Source organism: Leptodactylus fuscus, chromosome 1, assembly GCF_031893055.1.
Source record: "Leptodactylus fuscus isolate aLepFus1 chromosome 1, aLepFus1.hap2, whole genome shotgun sequence".
Taxonomy (NCBI): Eukaryota; Metazoa; Chordata; class Amphibia; order Anura; family Leptodactylidae; genus Leptodactylus; species Leptodactylus fuscus.
This window is the reverse complement of record NC_134265.1, coordinates 35,556,756-35,574,522: the sequence shown is the minus strand read 5'-3', so window position 1 is coordinate 35,574,522 and position 17,767 is coordinate 35,556,756. Positions and strand designations below refer to the sequence as shown.

Genomic DNA, 17,767 nt, shown 5'->3' with positions numbered 1-17,767 from the left:
ACATCTGGGAGGAAAATGATTATGTGGAGTCCTTATGGGTGGAGATTACGGGAGGAACAAAAAATAATAAAATACTGATAGGGGTTTGTTATAAATCTCCAAATATAATGGAAGAAGCTGAAAATGTACTAATAAAACAAATAGATGAGGCCGCAAAGCAGAATAAAGTCATTATTATGGGGGATTTCAACTACCCAGATATCAACTGGGAGGCAGAAACCTGCAGATCCAACAAAGGGAGCAGGTTCTTGTCAGTAATAAAAGACAATTACCTATCGCAACTAGTGCAGGACCCAACAAGAGGCCAGGCCCTTTTAGACCTAATTTTAACAAATGAACCTGACACACTATCAAAAGTGGAGGTTGGGGGACATCTGGGTAATAGTGACCATAACAGAATAAGTTTTCTTGTACACATTAAGAAGACGTTCATTAGAGGGGGTACAAAAACACTAAACTTCAGGAAGGCAAATTTTAACCAGCTGAGAGAGGAGCCTAGCAGCATAAACTGGGACAATGTCCTCAACGTGACGGGAACACAAACTAAATGGGACATCTTCAAAAATATACTAAATAAGAGCACTAGAAAACACATACCCTATGGGAATAAGCGGGCTAGAAATCATAGAAAACCAATATGGCTAACTAAAACAGTACAGAATGCAATGAGGGATAAAAAGGAAGCATTTAAAGTACTAAAACAAGAGAGTAGCGACACAGCATTAAAAAACTATAACAGAGAAAAATAAATTGTGCAAAAAACAAATAAAGGAGGCGAAGATTGAGGCTGAGAGAAAAATTGCCAAGGAAAGTAAAAGTAATCCAAAATTATTCTTCAATTACATAAATAATAAGAGAATAAAAACTGACAATGTCGGCACTCTCAAAAATAATCTGGGTGTAATGGTGGAGGAGGATGAGGAAAGAGCACAAGTATTAAATGCCTTCTTCTCTACAGTGTTTACACAAGAATATCCATTGGCCGGCAACATGATTAGGGGTAATGTTAACTCTCAATTAAATGTCACCTGCTTAACCCAGGAAGAAGTGCAGCGCCGCCTGCAAAACACTAAAATAGAGAAATCGCCCGGTCCAGATGGTATACACCCCCGAGTTCTGAGGGAATTAAGCATGGTCATAGATAGACCCTTGTATCTAATATTTAAGGATTCAGTAATGACTGGGTCTGTTCCACAGGATTGGCGAATAGCAAATGTGGTGCCAATTTTCAAAAAGGGGTGTAAAAGGGAACCTGGAAACTATAGGCCAGTAAGTTTAACTTCTGTGGTGGGAAAGATATTTGAGGGCTTTCTAAGAGATGCTATCCTGGGGTATCTCAATGTAAATAATCTTATAACACCCAATCAGCATGGGTTTATGAGGAATCGGTCCTGTCAGACTAATCTGATCAGCTTCTATGAGGAGGTCAGTTCAAGACTGGACATGGCTAATGCAGTAGACGTGGTGTACCTGGACTTTTCAAAGGCTTTTGATACTGTTCCAGATAAACGGTTGGGATGCAAAATGAGATTGTTGGGACTGGGGGGAAACATATGCATTTGGGTTAGCAACTGGCTCACTGATAGGAAACAGAGGGTACTTGTTAATGGTAAATATTCAGACGGGGCCACAGTCACCAGTGGGGTGCCGCAGGGGTCAGTATTAGGTCCTCTCTTGTTTAACATCTTTATTAATGACCTGGTAGAGGGTTTACAAAGCAGGGTGTCTATATTTGCAGATGATACTAAACTTTGTAGGGTAATCAATAATGAGGAGGATAGTAGAATATTGCAAGGGGATCTAAGGAAACTGGAAGCATGGGCGGAGACTTGGCAAATGAAGTTTAATGTTGACAAATGTAAAGTAATGCACTTTGGGCGACGTAATAAAATGTATGACTATGTACTAAATAGTAAATTACTGGGTAAGACTGTCAATGAAAAAGACTTAGGGATTTTGGTGGACAGCAAGCTTACCTTTAATGACCAGTGTCAGGCAGCTGCTGCCAAGGCAAATAAAATTATGGGATGCATCAAAAGAGGTCTAGATTCTCATGACAAGGACATAGTTATGCCTCTATACAAATCACTGGTACGGCCACACTTAGAATATTGTGCACAATTTTGGGCCCCGATATACAAGAAAGACATACGTGAACTTGAAAAAGTGCAAAGACGGGCAACCAAAATGATTAGGGGAATGGGTGGACTGGAGTACAACGATAGATTAACAAACTTGGGGTTATTCAGCTTAGAGAAAAGACGTCTACGGGGAGATCTAATAACAATGTACAAATACATGAAGGGACAATACAAAGAACTTTCTAAGGATCTTTTTACTCCTAGGCCAGTGACAGTGACAAGAGGACATCCACTACGTATGGAGGAGAGAAGGTTTCACCAGAAACATAGAAGGGGATTCTTCACAGTAAGAACAGCGAGGCTCTGGAAGTCTCTGCCCCAGGAAGTGGTGATGGCGGATTCACTGAACAAGTTCAAAGTGGGCCTGGATGCCTTTCTTGAAGAGAAAAATATAATGGGTTATGGTCTCTAGATTTTAAGGACACGTTGATCCAGGGTTTTATACTGACTGCCAGATTTGGAGTCGGGAAGGAATTTTTTCCTCTGAAATAGGGCAATTGGCATGAGCCTCATGGGGGTTTTTGCCTTCCCCTGGATCAACACTGTAGGGGATTGTAGGGCTATAGGTTGGACTTGATGGACTCATGTCTTTATCCAACTTCATCTACTATGTAACTATGAATGGCAGGTATGGAAAGCGGCGGGTTCAGGCCTGAAGCGGAGAACTTGCTGCATCACCATAACAGTTGAAACTCTAACGTTCCAACGGTGTGACTGAATGAGTGGACTGTCACTCATCCACTAGAGGGAGACAAAGGCCACCTGGAATGCTTTGCTTACACTGTGGCAGCGGCGGCAGCAGCGTGCCTCTCTGCCAGCAACCCGGTTGCGATAGTCTAACCATCTGAGTGTACTGCACAGGTACGCAGCATCGAGCAACAAACTAGCAAGCGAGAGGAAGCAAGGAACGAGCACTGTCTTTCCACCAGAGAAAATCAGGGGAAAGCGCGAACGCAGTCCCCCACTACCACAAATTATGCAGTCGAGTTTCCCGCATTTGGGGAAATCGCAGGGGTCAGCACACCCGGAGTGCAATGGATGAGCCTCACCCTGGGAGAACCACCTTCATGATCATGGTATCTCCCCTGCCAGGTAAGTATGAGTTATTCACCGACTGCTAGGCCAGCGCCCCTCCCCCGCAGCCCTGCCGCATTGGGGAGGCATTGGCCCTTGGCCAACAGAGGTCCGCATGGTGCAATGCCACACCGCATGCGTTTTCCTCGGTAGGCGGCCGTAGCACAGGCTGCGCTCCATTCCTCGCCCCGACACCCCGCTGCCTGCATTCAAATGTTCCCGGCTAGGCATTTCCAAGATGCAGTGCAGCAAGGGCATTAGCATAAAACGAAAGGGGAGGGGGCGAATGGGTGGCGGCTTCCAGAAACCGAGCTCCGGCTGGGCAGCAGAGTCAGGCACGAGGCAGCTGCGTGCCTTTGGTTTACTTAAGCCGGGATGGCTCATTAGAATTAGAAGAGAAGATGGCTAGACGGTTGGAGGAGTGTTTAAACTAGGTACTGGGGGGAGAGGGTAACATGTAGAGGGCAAGATAGTGTAGAAATGGAAAGAGGGCTAGATACTGAAACTGGGGGTGGAGCAGGGGGTCGGGTTAGAGCAGTCAGTAGGCAGTGGAAGAGTAGGGAAGATAAATCTATGAAATGTATGCATACGAATGCCCGAAGTCTTACTAACAAGATGGAGGAACTAGAAGTGATGATGTTGGAAGACAATTATGACATGGTGGGGGGTAAGTGAGACATGGCTGGACTCTAGCTATGACTGGGCTGTAAATAAACAAGGGTACAGTATGTTTAGAAAGGAGCGTACAAATAAGAAAGGGGGAGGGGTTTGCTTATACGTAAAAAACGGCCTTAAGCCAGTCCTGCGTGAGGACATCTGGGAGGAAAATGATTATGTGGAGTCCTTATGGGTGGAGATTACGGGAGGAACAAAAAATAATAAAATACTGATAGGGGTTTGTTATAAATCTCCAAATATAATGGAAGAAGCTGAAAATGTACTAATAAAACAAATAGATGAGGCCGCAAAGCAGAATAAAGTCATTATTATGGGGGATTTCAACTACCCAGATATCAACTGGGAGGCAGAAACCTGCAGATCCAACAAAGGGAGCAGGTTCTTGTCAGTAATAAAAGACAATTACCTATCGCAACTAGTGCAGGACCCAACAAGAGGCCAGGCCCTTTTAGACCTAATTTTAACAAATGAACCTGACACACTATCAAAAGTGGAGGTTGGGGGACATCTGGGTAATAGTGACCATAACAGAATAAGTTTTCTTGTACACATTAAGAAGACGTTCATTAGAGGGGGTACAAAAACACTAAACTTCAGGAAGGCAAATTTTAACCAGCTGAGAGAGGAGCCTAGCAGCATAAACTGGGACAATGTCCTCAACGTGACGGGAACACAAACTAAATGGGACATCTTCAAAAATATACTAAATAAGAGCACTAGAAAACACATACCCTATGGGAATAAGCGGGCTAGAAATCATAGAAAACCAATATGGCTAACTAAAACAGTACAGAATGCAATGAGGGATAAAAAGGAAGCATTTAAAGTACTAAAACAAGAGAGTAGCGACACAGCATTAAAAAACTATAACAGAGAAAAATAAATTGTGCAAAAAACAAATAAAGGAGGCGAAGATTGAGGCTGAGAGAAAAATTGCCAAGGAAAGTAAAAGTAATCCAAAATTATTCTTCAATTACATAAATAATAAGAGAATAAAAACTGACAATGTCGGCACTCTCAAAAATAATCTGGGTGTAATGGTGGAGGAGGATGAGGAAAGAGCACAAGTATTAAATGCCTTCTTCTCTACAGTGTTTACACAAGAATATCCATTGGCCGGCAACATGATTAGGGGTAATGTTAACTCTCAATTAAATGTCACCTGCTTAACCCAGGAAAAAGTGCAGCGCCGCCTGCAAAACACTAAAATAGAGAAATCGCCCGGTCCAGATGGTATACACCCCCGAGTTCTGAGGGAATTAAGCATGGTCATAGATAGACCCTTGTATCTAATATTTAAGGATTCAGTAATGACTGGGTCTGTTCCACAGGATTGGCGAATAGCAAATGTGGTGCCAATTTTCAAAAAGGGGTGTAAAAGGGAACCTGGAAACTATAGGCCAGTAAGTTTAACTTCTGTGGTGGGAAAGATATTTGAGGGCTTTCTAAGAGATGCTATCCTGGGGTATCTCAATGTAAATAATCTTATAACACCCAATCAGCATGGGTTTATGAGGAATCGGTCCTGTCAGACTAATCTGATCAGCTTCTATGAGGAGGTCAGTTCAAGACTGGACATGGCTAATGCAGTAGACGTGGTGTACCTGGACTTTTCAAAGGCTTTTGATACTGTTCCAGATAAACGGTTGGGATGCAAAATGAGATTGTTGGGACTGGGGGGAAACATATGCATTTGGGTTAGCAACTGGCTCACTGATAGGAAACAGAGGGTACTTGTTAATGGTAAATATTCAGACGGGGCCACAGTCACCAGTGGGGTGCCGCAGGGGTCAGTATTAGGTCCTCTCTTGTTTAACATCTTTATTAATGACCTGGTAGAGGGTTTACAAAGCAGGGTGTCTATATTTGCAGATGATACTAAACTTTGTAGGGTAATCAATAATGAGGAGGATAGTAGAATATTACAAGGGGATCTAAGGAAACTGGAAGCATGGGCGGAGACTTGGCAAATGAAGTTTAATGTTGACAAATGTAAAGTAATGCACTTTGGGCGACGTAATAAAATGTATGACTATGTACTAAATAGTAAATTACTGGGTAAGACTGTCAATGAAAAAGACTTAGGGATTTTGGTGGACAGCAAGCTTACCTTTAATGACCAGTGTCAGGCAGCTGCTGCCAAGGCAAATAAAATTATGGGATGCATCAAAAGAGGTCTAGATTCTCATGACAAGGACATAGTTATGCCTCTATACAAATCACTGGTACGGCCACACTTAGAATATTGTGCACAATTTTGGGCCCCGATATACAAGAAAGACATACGTGAACTTGAAAAAGTGCAAAGACGGGCAACCAAAATGATTAGGGGAATGGGTGGACTGGAGTACAACGATAGATTAACAAACTTGGGGTTATTCAGCTTAGAGAAAAGACGTCTACGGGGAGATCTAATAACAATGTACAAATACATGAAGGGACAATACAAAGAACTTTCTAAGGATCTTTTTACTCCTAGGCCAGTGACAGTGACAAGAGGACATCCACTACGTATGGAGGAGAGAAGGTTTCACCAGAAACATAGAAGGGGATTCTTCACAGTAAGAACAGCGAGGCTCTGGAAGTCTCTGCCCCAGGAAGTGGTGATGGCGGATTCACTGAACAAGTTCAAAGTGGGCCTGGATGCCTTTCTTGAAGAGAAAAATATAATGGGTTATGGTCTCTAGATTTTAAGGACACGTTGATCCAGGGTTTTATACTGACTGCCAGATTTGGAGTCGGGAAGGAATTTTTTCCTCTGAAATAGGGCAATTGGCATGAGCCTCATGGGGGTTTTTGCCTTCCCCTGGATCAACACTGTAGGGGATTGTAGGGCTATAGGTTGGACTTGATGGACTCATGTCTTTATCCAACTTCATCTACTATGTAACTATGAATGGCAGGTATGGAAAGCGGCGGGTTCAGGCCTGAAGCGGAGAACTTGCTGCATCACCATAACAGTTGAAACTCTAACGTTCCAACGGTGTGACTGAATGAGTGGACTGTCGCTCATCCACTAGAGGGAGACAAAGGCCACCTGGAATGCTTTGCTTACACTGTGGCAGCGGCGGCAGCAGCAGCAGCAGCGTGCCTCTCTGCCAGCAACCCAGTTGCGATAGTCTAACCATCTGAGTGTACTGCACAGGTACGCAGCATCGAGCAACAAACTAGCAAGCGAGAGGAAGCAAGGAACGAGCACTGTCTTTCAACCAGAGAAAATCAGGGGAAAGCGCGAACGCAGTCCCCCACTACCACAAATTATGCAGTCGAGTTTCCCGCATTTGGGGAAATCGCAGGGGTCAGCACACCCGGAGTGCAATGGATGAGCCTCACCCTGGGAGAACCACCTTCATGATCATGGTATCTCCCCTGCCAGGTAAGTATGAGTTATTCACCGACTGCTAGGCCAGCGCCCCTCCCCCGCAGCCCTGCCGCATTGGGGAGGCATTGGCCCTTGGCCAACAGAGGTCCGCATGGTGCAATGCCACACCGCATGCGTTTTCCTCGGTAGGCGGCCGTAGCACAGGCTGCGCTCCATTCCTCGCCCCGACACCCCGCTGCCTGCATTCAAATGTTCCCGGCTAGGCATTTCCAAGATGCAGTGCAGCAAGGGCATTAGCATAAAACGAAAGGGGAGGGGGCGAATGGGTGGCGGCTTCCAGAAACCGAGCTCCGGCTGGGCAGCAGAGTCAGGCACGAGGCAGCTGCGTGCCTTTGGTTTACTTAAGCCGGGATGGCTCATTAGAATTAGAAGAGAAGATGGCTAGACGGTTGGAGGAGTGTTTAAACTAGGTACTGGGGGGAGAGGGTAACATGTAGAGGGCAAGATAGTGTAGAAATGGAAAGAGGGCTAGATACTGAAACTGGGGGTGGAGCAGGGGGTCGGGTTAGAGCAGTCAGTAGGCAGTGGAAGAGTAGGGAAGATAAATCTATGAAATGTATGCATACGAATGCCCGAAGTCTTACTAACAAGATGGAGGAACTAGAAGTGATGATGTTGGAAGACAATTATGACATGGTGGGGGGTAAGTGAGACATGGCTGGACTCTAGCTATGACTGGGCTGTAAATAAACAAGGGTACAGTATGTTTAGAAAGGAGCGTACAAATAAGAAAGGGGGAGGGGTTTGCTTATACGTAAAAAACGGCCTTAAGCCAGTCCTGCGTGAGGACATCTGGGAGGAAAATGATTATGTGGAGTCCTTATGGGTGGAGATTACGGGAGGAACAAAAAATAATAAAATACTGATAGGGGTTTGTTATAAATCTCCAAATATAATGGAAGAAGCTGAAAATGTACTAATAAAACAAATAGATGAGGCCGCAAAGCAGAATAAAGTCATTATTATGGGGGATTTCAACTACCCAGATATCAACTGGGAGGCAGAAACCTGCAGATCCAACAAAGGGAGCAGGTTCTTGTCAGTAATAAAAGACAATTACCTATCGCAACTAGTGCAGGACCCAACAAGAGGCCAGGCCCTTTTAGACCTAATTTTAACAAATGAACCTAACACACTATCAAAAGTGGAGGTTGGGGGACATCTGGGTAATAGTGACCATAACAGAATAAGTTTTCTTGTACACATTAAGAAGACGTTCATTAGAGGGGGTACAAAAACACTAAACTTCAGGAAGGCAAATTTTAACCAGCTGAGAGAGGAGCCTAGCAGCATAAACTGGGACAATGTCCTCAACGTGACGGGAACACAAACTAAATGGGACATCTTCAAAAATATACTAAATAAGAGCACTAGAAAACACATACCCTATGGGAATAAGCGGGCTAGAAATCATAGAAAACCAATATGGCTAACTAAAACAGTACAGAATGCAATGAGGGATAAAAAGGAAGCATTTAAAGTACTAAAACAAGAGAGTAGCGACACAGCATTAAAAAACTATAACAGAGAAAAATAAATTGTGCAAAAAACAAATAAAGGAGGCGAAGATTGAGGCTGAGAGAAAAATTGCCAAGGAAAGTAAAAGTAATCCAAAATTATTCTTCAATTACATAAATAATAAGAGAATAAAAACTGACAATGTCGGCACTCTCAAAAATAATCTGGGTGTAATGGTGGAGGAGGATGAGGAAAGAGCACAAGTATTAAATGCCTTCTTCTCTACAGTGTTTACACAAGAATATCCATTGGCCGGCAACATGATTAGGGGTAATGTTAACTCTCAATTAAATGTCACCTGCTTAACCCAGGAAGAAGTGCAGCGCCGCCTGCAAAACACTAAAATAGAGAAATCGCCCGGTCCAGATGGTATACACCCCCGAGTTCTGAGGGAATTAAGCATGGTCATAGATAGACCCTTGTATCTAATATTTAAGGATTCAGTAATGACTGGGTCTGTTCCACAGGATTGGCGAATAGCAAATGTGGTGCCAATTTTCAAAAAGGGGTGTAAAAGGGAACCTGGAAACTATAGGCCAGTAAGTTTAACTTCTGTGGTGGGAAAGATATTTGAGGGCTTTCTAAGAGATGCTATCCTGGGGTATCTCAATGTAAATAATCTTATAACACCCAATCAGCATGGGTTTATGAGGAATCGGTCCTGTCAGACTAATCTGATCAGCTTCTATGAGGAGGTCAGTTCAAGACTGGACATGGCTAATGCAGTAGACGTGGTGTACCTGGACTTTTCAAAGGCTTTTGATACTGTTCCAGATAAACGGTTGGGATGCAAAATGAGATTGTTGGGACTGGGGGGAAACATATGCATTTGGGTTAGCAACTGGCTCACTGATAGGAAACAGAGGGTACTTGTTAATGGTAAATATTCAGACGGGGCCACAGTCACCAGTGGGGTGCCGCAGGGGTCAGTATTAGGTCCTCTCTTGTTTAACATCTTTATTAATGACCTGGTAGAGGGTTTACAAAGCAGGGTGTCTATATTTGCAGATGATACTAAACTTTGTAGGGTAATCAATAATGAGGAGGATAGTAGAATATTACAAGGGGATCTAAGGAAACTGGAAGCATGGGCGGAGACTTGGCAAATGAAGTTTAATGTTGACAAATGTAAAGTAATGCACTTTGGGCGACGTAATAAAATGTATGACTATGTACTAAATAGTAAATTACTGGGTAAGACTGTCAATGAAAAAGACTTAGGGATTTTGGTGGACAGCAAGCTTACCTTTAATGACCAGTGTCAGGCAGCTGCTGCCAAGGCAAATAAAATTATGGGATGCATCAAAAGAGGTCTAGATTCTCATGACAAGGACATAGTTATGCCTCTATACAAATCACTGGTACGGCCACACTTAGAATATTGTGCACAATTTTGGGCCCCGATATACAAGAAAGACATACGTGAACTTGAAAAAGTGCAAAGACGGGCAACCAAAATGATTAGGGGAATGGGTGGACTGGAGTACAACGATAGATTAACAAACTTGGGGTTATTCAGCTTAGAGAAAAGACGTCTACGGGGAGATCTAATAACAATGTACAAATACATGAAGAGACAATACAAAGAACTTTCTAAGGATCTTTTTACTCCTAGGCCAGTGACAGTGACAAGAGGACATCCACTACGTATGGAGGAGAGAAGGTTTCACCAGAAACATAGAAGGGGATTCTTCACAGTAAGAACAGCGAGGCTCTGGAAGTCTCTGCCCCAGGAAGTGGTGATGGCGGATTCACTGAACAAGTTCAAAGTGGGCCTGGATGCCTTTCTTGAAGAGAAAAATATAATGGGTTATGGTCTCTAGATTTTAAGGACACGTTGATCCAGGGTTTTATACTGACTGCCAGATTTGGAGTCGGGAAGGAATTTTTTCCTCTGAAATAGGGCAATTGGCATGAGCCTCATGGGGGTTTTTGCCTTCCCCTGGATCAACACTGTAGGGGATTGTATGGCTATAGGTTGGACTTGATGGACTCATGTCTTTATCCAACTTCATCTACTATGTAACTATGAATGGCAGGTATGGAAAGCGGCGGGTTCAGGCCTGAAGCGGAGAACTTGCTGCATCACCATAACAGTTGAAACTCTAACGTTCCAACGGTGTGACTGAATGAGTGGACTGTCGCTCATCCACTAGAGGGAGACAAAGGCCACCTGGAATGCTTTGCTTACACTGTGGCAGCGGCGGCAGCAGCAGCAGCAGCAGCGTGCCTCTCTGCCAGCAACCCGGTTGCGATAGTCTAACCATCTGAGTGTACTGCACAGGTACGCAGCATCGAGCAACAAACTAGCAAGCGAGAGGAAGCAAGGAACGAGCACTGTCTTTCAACCAGAGAAAATCAGGGGAAAGCGCGAACGCAGTCCCCCACTACCACAAATTATGCAGTCGAGTTTCCCGCATTTGGGGAAATCGCAGGGGTCAGCACACCCGGAGTGCAATGGATGAGCCTCACCCTGGGAGAACCACCTTCATGATCATGGTATCTCCCCTGCCAGGTAAGTATGAGTTATTCACCGACTGCTAGGCCAGCGCCCCTCCCCCGCAGCCCTGCCGCATTGGGGAGGCATTGGCCCTTGGCCAACAGAGGTCCGCATGGTGCAATGCCACACCGCATGCGTTTTCCTCGGTAGGCGGCCGTAGCACAGGCTGCGCTCCATTCCTCGCCCCGACACCCCGCTGCCTGCATTCAAATGTTCCCGGCTAGGCATTTCCAAGATGCAGTGCAGCAAGGGCATTAGCATAAAACGAAAGGGGAGGGGGCGAATGGGTGGCGGCTTCCAGAAACCGAGCTCCGGCTGGGCAGCAGAGTCAGGCACGAGGCAGCTGCGTGCCTTTGGTTTACTTAAGCCGGGATGGCTCATTAGAATTAGAAGAGAAGATGGCTAGACGGTTGGAGGAGTGTTTAAACTAGGTACTGGGGGGAGAGGGTAACATGTAGAGGGCAAGATAGTGTAGTAATGGAAAGAGGGCTAGATACTGAAACTGGGGGTGGAGCAGGGGGTCGGGTTAGAGCAGTCAGTAGGCAGTGGAAGAGTAGGGAAGATAAATCTATGAAATGTATGCATACGAATGCCCGAAGTCTTACTAACAAGATGGAGGAACTAGAAGTGATGATGTTGGAAGACAATTATGACATGGTGGGGGGTAAGTGAGACATGGCTGGACTCTAGCTATGACTGGGCTGTAAATAAACAAGGGTACAGTATGTTTAGAAAGGAGCGTACAAATAAGAAAGGGGGAGGGGTTTGCTTATACGTAAAAAACGGCCTTAAGCCAGTCCTGCGTGAGGACATCTGGGAGGAAAATGATTATGTGGAGTCCTTATGGGTGGAGATTACGGGAGGAACAAAAAATAATAAAATACTGATAGGGGTTTGTTATAAATCTCCAAATATAATGGAAGAAGCTGAAAATGTACTAATAAAACAAATAGATGAGGCCGCAAAGCAGAATAAAGTCATTATTATGGGGGATTTCAACTACCCAGATATCAACTGGGAGGCAGAAACCTGCAGATCCAACAAAGGGAGCAGGTTCTTGTCAGTAATAAAAGACAATTACCTATCGCAACTAGTGCAGGACCCAACAAGAGGCCAGGCCCTTTTAGACCTAATTTTAACAAATGAACCTGACACACTATCAAAAGTGGAGGTTGGGGGACATCTGGGTAATAGTGACCATAACAGAATAAGTTTTCTTGTACACATTAAGAAGACGTTCATTAGAGGGGGTACAAAAACACTAAACTTCAGGAAGGCAAATTTTAACCAGCTGAGAGAGGAGCCTAGCAGCATAAACTGGGACAATGTCCTCAACGTGACGGGAACACAAACTAAATGGGACATCTTCAAAAATATACTAAATAAGAGCACTAGAAAACACATACCCTATGGGAATAAGCGGGCTAGAAATCATAGAAAACCAATATGGCTAACTAAAACAGTACAGAATGCAATGAGGGATAAAAAGGAAGCATTTAAAGTACTAAAACAAGAGAGTAGCGACACAGCATTAAAAAACTATAACAGAGAAAAATAAATTGTGCAAAAAACAAATAAAGGAGGCGAAGATTGAGGCTGAGAGAAAAATTGCCAAGGAAAGTAAAAGTAATCCAAAATTATTCTTCAATTACATAAATAATAAGAGAATAAAAACTGACAATGTCGGCACTCTCAAAAATAATCTGGGTGTAATGGTGGAGGAGGATGAGGAAAGAGCACAAGTATTAAATGCCTTCTTCTCTACAGTGTTTACACAAGAATATCCATTGGCCGGCAACATGATTAGGGGTAATGTTAACTCTCAATTAAATGTCACCTGCTTAACCCAGGAAGAAGTGCAGCGCCGCCTGCAAAACACTAAAATAGAGAAATCGCCCGGTCCAGATGGTATACACCCCCGAGTTCTGAGGGAATTAAGCATGGTCATAGATAGACCCTTGTATCTAATATTTAAGGATTCAGTAATGACTGGGTCTGTTCCACAGGATTGGCGAATAGCAAATGTGGTGCCAATTTTCAAAAAGGGGTGTAAAAGGGAACCTGGAAACTATAGGCCAGTAAGTTTAACTTCTGTGGTGGGAAAGATATTTGAGGGCTTTCTAAGAGATGCTATCCTGGGGTATCTCAATGTAAATAATCTTATAACACCCAATCAGCATGGGTTTATGAGGAATCGGTCCTGTCAGACTAATCTGATCAGCTTCTATGAGGAGGTCAGTTCAAGACTGGACATGGCTAATGCAGTAGACGTGGTGTACCTGGACTTTTCAAAGGCTTTTGATACTGTTCCAGATAAACGGTTGGGATGCAAAATGAGATTGTTGGGACTGGGGGGAAACATATGCATTTGGGTTAGCAACTGGCTCACTGATAGGAAACAGAGGGTACTTGTTAATGGTAAATATTCAGACGGGGCCACAGTCACCAGTGGGGTGCCGCAGGGGTCAGTATTAGGTCCTCTCTTGTTTAACATCTTTATTAATGACCTGGTAGAGGGTTTACAAAGCAGGGTGTCTATATTTGCAGATGATACTAAACTTTGTAGGGTAATCAATAATGAGGAGGATAGTAGAATATTACAAGGGGATCTAAGGAAACTGGAAGCATGGGCGGAGACTTGGCAAATGAAGTTTAATGTTGACAAATGTAAAGTAATGCACTTTGGGCGACGTAATAAAATGTATGACTATGTACTAAATAGTAAATTACTGGGTAAGACTGTCAATGAAAAAGACTTAGGGATTTTGGTGGACAGCAAGCTTACCTTTAATGACCAGTGTCAGGCAGCTGCTGCCAAGGCAAATAAAATTATGGGATGCATCAAAAGAGGTCTAGATTCTCATGACAAGGACATAGTTATGCCTCTATACAAATCACTGGTACGGCCACACTTAGAATATTGTGCACAATTTTGGGCCCCGATATACAAGAAAGACATACGTGAACTTGAAAAAGTGCAAAGACGGGCAACCAAAATGATTAGGGGAATGGGTGGACTGGAGTACAACGATAGATTAACAAACTTGGGGTTATTCAGCTTAGAGAAAAGACGTCTACGGGGAGATCTAATAACAATGTACAAATACATGAAGGGACAATACAAAGAACTTTCTAAGGATCTTTTTACTCCTAGGCCAGTGACAGTGACAAGAGGACATCCACTACGTATGGAGGAGAGAAGGTTTCACCAGAAACATAGAAGGGGATTCTTCACAGTAAGAACAGCGAGGCTCTGGAAGTCTCTGCCCCAGGAAGTGGTGATGGCGGATTCACTGAACAAGTTCAAAGTGGGCCTGGATGCCTTTCTTGAAGAGAAAAATATAATGGGTTATGGTCTCTAGATTTTAAGGACACGTTGATCCAGGGTTTTATACTGACTGCCAGATTTGGAGTCGGGAAGGAATTTTTTCCTCTGAAATAGGGCAATTGGCATGAGCCTCATGGGGGTTTTTGCCTTCCCCTGGATCAACACTGTAGGGGATTGTATGGCTATAGGTTGGACTTGATGGACTCATGTCTTTATCCAACTTCATCTACTATGTAACTATGAATGGCAGGTATGGAAAGCGGCGGGTTCAGGCCTGAAGCGGAGAACTTGCTGCATCACCATAACAGTTGAAACTCTAACGTTCCAACGGTGTGACTGAATGAGTGGACTGTCGCTCATCCACTAGAGGGAGACAAAGGCCACCTGGAATGCTTTGCTTACACTGTGGCAGCGGCGGCAGCAGCAGCAGCAGCAGCGTGCCTCTCTGCCAGCAACCCGGTTGCGATAGTCTAACCATCTGAGTGTACTGCACAGGTACGCAGCATCGAGCAACAAACTAGCAAGCGAGAGGAAGCAAGGAACGAGCACTGTCTTTCAACCAGAGAAAATCAGGGGAAAGCGCGAACGCAGTCCCCCACTACCACAAATTATGCAGTCGAGTTTCCCGCATTTGGGGAAATCGCAGGGGTCAGCACACCCGGAGTGCAATGGATGAGCCTCACCCTGGGAGAACCACCTTCATGATCATGGTATCTCCCCTGCCAGGTAAGTATGAGTTATTCACCGACTGCTAGGCCAGCGCCCCTCCCCCGCAGCCCTGCCGCATTGGGGAGGCATTGGCCCTTGGCCAACAGAGGTCCGCATGGTGCAATGCCACACCGCATGCGTTTTCCTCGGTAGGCGGCCGTAGCACAGGCTGCGCTCCATTCCTCGCCCCGACACCCCGCTGCCTGCATTCAAATGTTCCCGGCTAGGCATTTCCAAGATGCAGTGCAGCAAGGGCATTAGCATAAAACGAAAGGGGAGGGGGCGAATGGGTGGCGGCTTCCAGAAACCGAGCTCCGGCTGGGCAGCAGAGTCAGGCACGAGGCAGCTGCGTGCCTTTGGTTTACTTAAGCCGGGATGGCTCATTAGAATTAGAAGAGAAGATGGCTAGACGGTTGGAGGAGTGTTTAAACTAGGTACTGGGGGGAGAGGGTAACATGTAGAGGGCAAGATAGTGTAGTAATGGAAAGAGGGCTAGATACTGAAACTGGGGGTGGAGCAGGGGGTCGGGTTAGAGCAGTCAGTAGGCAGTGGAAGAGTAGGGAAGATAAATCTATGAAATGTATGCATACGAATGCCCGAAGTCTTACTAACAAGATGGAGGAACTAGAAGTGATGATGTTGGAAGACAATTATGACATGGTGGGGGGTAAGTGAGACATGGCTGGACTCTAGCTATGACTGGGCTGTAAATAAACAAGGGTACAGTATGTTTAGAAAGGAGCGTACAAATAAGAAAGGGGGAGGGGTTTGCTTATACGTAAAAAACGGCCTTAAGCCAGTCCTGCGTGAGGACATCTGGGAGGAAAATGATTATGTGGAGTCCTTATGGGTGGAGATTACGGGAGGAACAAAAAATAATAAAATACTGATAGGGGTTTGTTATAAATCTCCAAATATAATGGAAGAAGCTGAAAATGTACTAATAAAACAAATAGATGAGGCCGCAAAGCAGAATAAAGTCATTATTATGGGGGATTTCAACTACCCAGATATCAACTGGGAGGCAGAAACCTGCAGATCCAACAAAGGGAGCAGGTTCTTGTCAGTAATAAAAGACAATTACCTATCGCAACTAGTGCAGGACCCAACAAGAGGCCAGGCCCTTTTAGACCTAATTTTAACAAATGAACCTGACACACTATCAAAAGTGGAGGTTGGGGGACATCTGGGTAATAGTGACCATAACAGAATAAGTTTTCTTGTACACATTAAGAAGACGTTCATTAGAGGGGGTACAAAAACACTAAACTTCAGGAAGGCAAATTTTAACCAGCTGAGAGAGGAGCCTAGCAGCATAAACTGGGACAATGTCCTCAACGTGACGGGAACACAAACTAAATGGGACATCTTCAAAAATATACTAAATAAGAGCACTAGAAAACACATACCCTATGGGAATAAGCGGGCTAGAAATCATAGAAAACCAATATGGCTAACTAAAACAGTACAGAATGCAATGAGGGATAAAAAGGAAGCATTTAAAGTACTAAAACAAGAGAGTAGCGACACAGCATTAAAAAACTATAACAGAGAAAAATAAATTGTGCAAAAAACAAATAAAGGAGGCGAAGATTGAGGCTGAGAGAAAAATTGCCAAGGAAAGTAAAAGTAATCCAAAATTATTCTTCAATTACATAAATAATAAGAGAATAAAAACTGACAATGTCGGCACTCTCAAAAATAATCTGGGTGTAATGGTGGAGGAGGATGAGGAAAGAGCACAAGTATTAAATGCCTTCTTCTCTACAGTGTTTACACAAGAATATCCATTGGCCGGCAACATGATTAGGGGTAATGTTAACTCTCAATTAAATGTCACCTGCTTAACCCAGGAAGAAGTGCAGCGCCGCCTGCAAAACACTAAAATAGAGAAATCGCCCGGTCCAGATGGTATACACCCCCGAGTTCTGAGGGAATTAAGCATGGTCATAGATAGACCCTTGTATCTAATATTTAAGGATTCAGTAATGACTGGGTCTGTTCCACAGGATTGGCGAATAGCAAATGTGGTGCCAATTTTCAAAAAGGGGTGTAAAAGGGAACCTGGAAACTATAGGCCAGTAAGTTTAACTTCTGTGGTGGGAAAGATATTTGAGGGCTTTCTAAGAGATGCTATCCTGGGGTATCTCAATGTAAATAATCTTATAACACCCAATCAGCATGGGTTTATGAGGAATCGGTCCTGTCAGACTAATCTGATCAGCTTCTATGAGGAGGTCAGTTCAAGACTGGACATGGCTAATGCAGTAGACGTGGTGTACCTGGACTTTTCAAAGGCTTTTGATACTGTTCCAGATAAACGGTTGGGATGCAAAATGAGATTGTTGGGACTGGGGGGAAACATATGCATTTGGGTTAGCAACTGGCTCACTGATAGGAAACAGAGGGTACTTGTTAATGGTAAATATTCAGACGGG

At 44.2% G+C, this 17,767-nt stretch overlaps 4 non-coding genes across 4 annotated transcripts; all 4 read right to left on the bottom strand.

Annotated features, from left to right (window-relative positions):
* Positions 1-3,077: 3,077 nt before the first annotated feature.
* On the bottom strand, positions 3,078-3,241 carry LOC142190681 (U1 spliceosomal RNA). Its single transcript, XR_012714364.1, has one exon. It is a non-coding gene; the product is annotated as a U1 spliceosomal RNA (small nuclear RNA).
* Positions 3,242-7,113: 3,872 nt separating this feature from the next.
* On the bottom strand, positions 7,114-7,277 carry LOC142190680 (U1 spliceosomal RNA). The gene has a single exon (XR_012714363.1). It is a non-coding gene; the product is annotated as a U1 spliceosomal RNA (small nuclear RNA).
* A 3,875-nt stretch (positions 7,278-11,152) lies between these two features.
* Positions 11,153-11,316, bottom strand: LOC142190679 (U1 spliceosomal RNA). The gene has a single exon (XR_012714362.1). It is a non-coding gene; the product is annotated as a U1 spliceosomal RNA (small nuclear RNA).
* Positions 11,317-15,191: 3,875 nt separating this feature from the next.
* LOC142190678 (U1 spliceosomal RNA) lies at positions 15,192-15,355 on the bottom strand. Its single transcript, XR_012714361.1, has one exon. It is a non-coding gene; the product is annotated as a U1 spliceosomal RNA (small nuclear RNA).
* Positions 15,356-17,767: the final 2,412 nt, after the last annotated feature.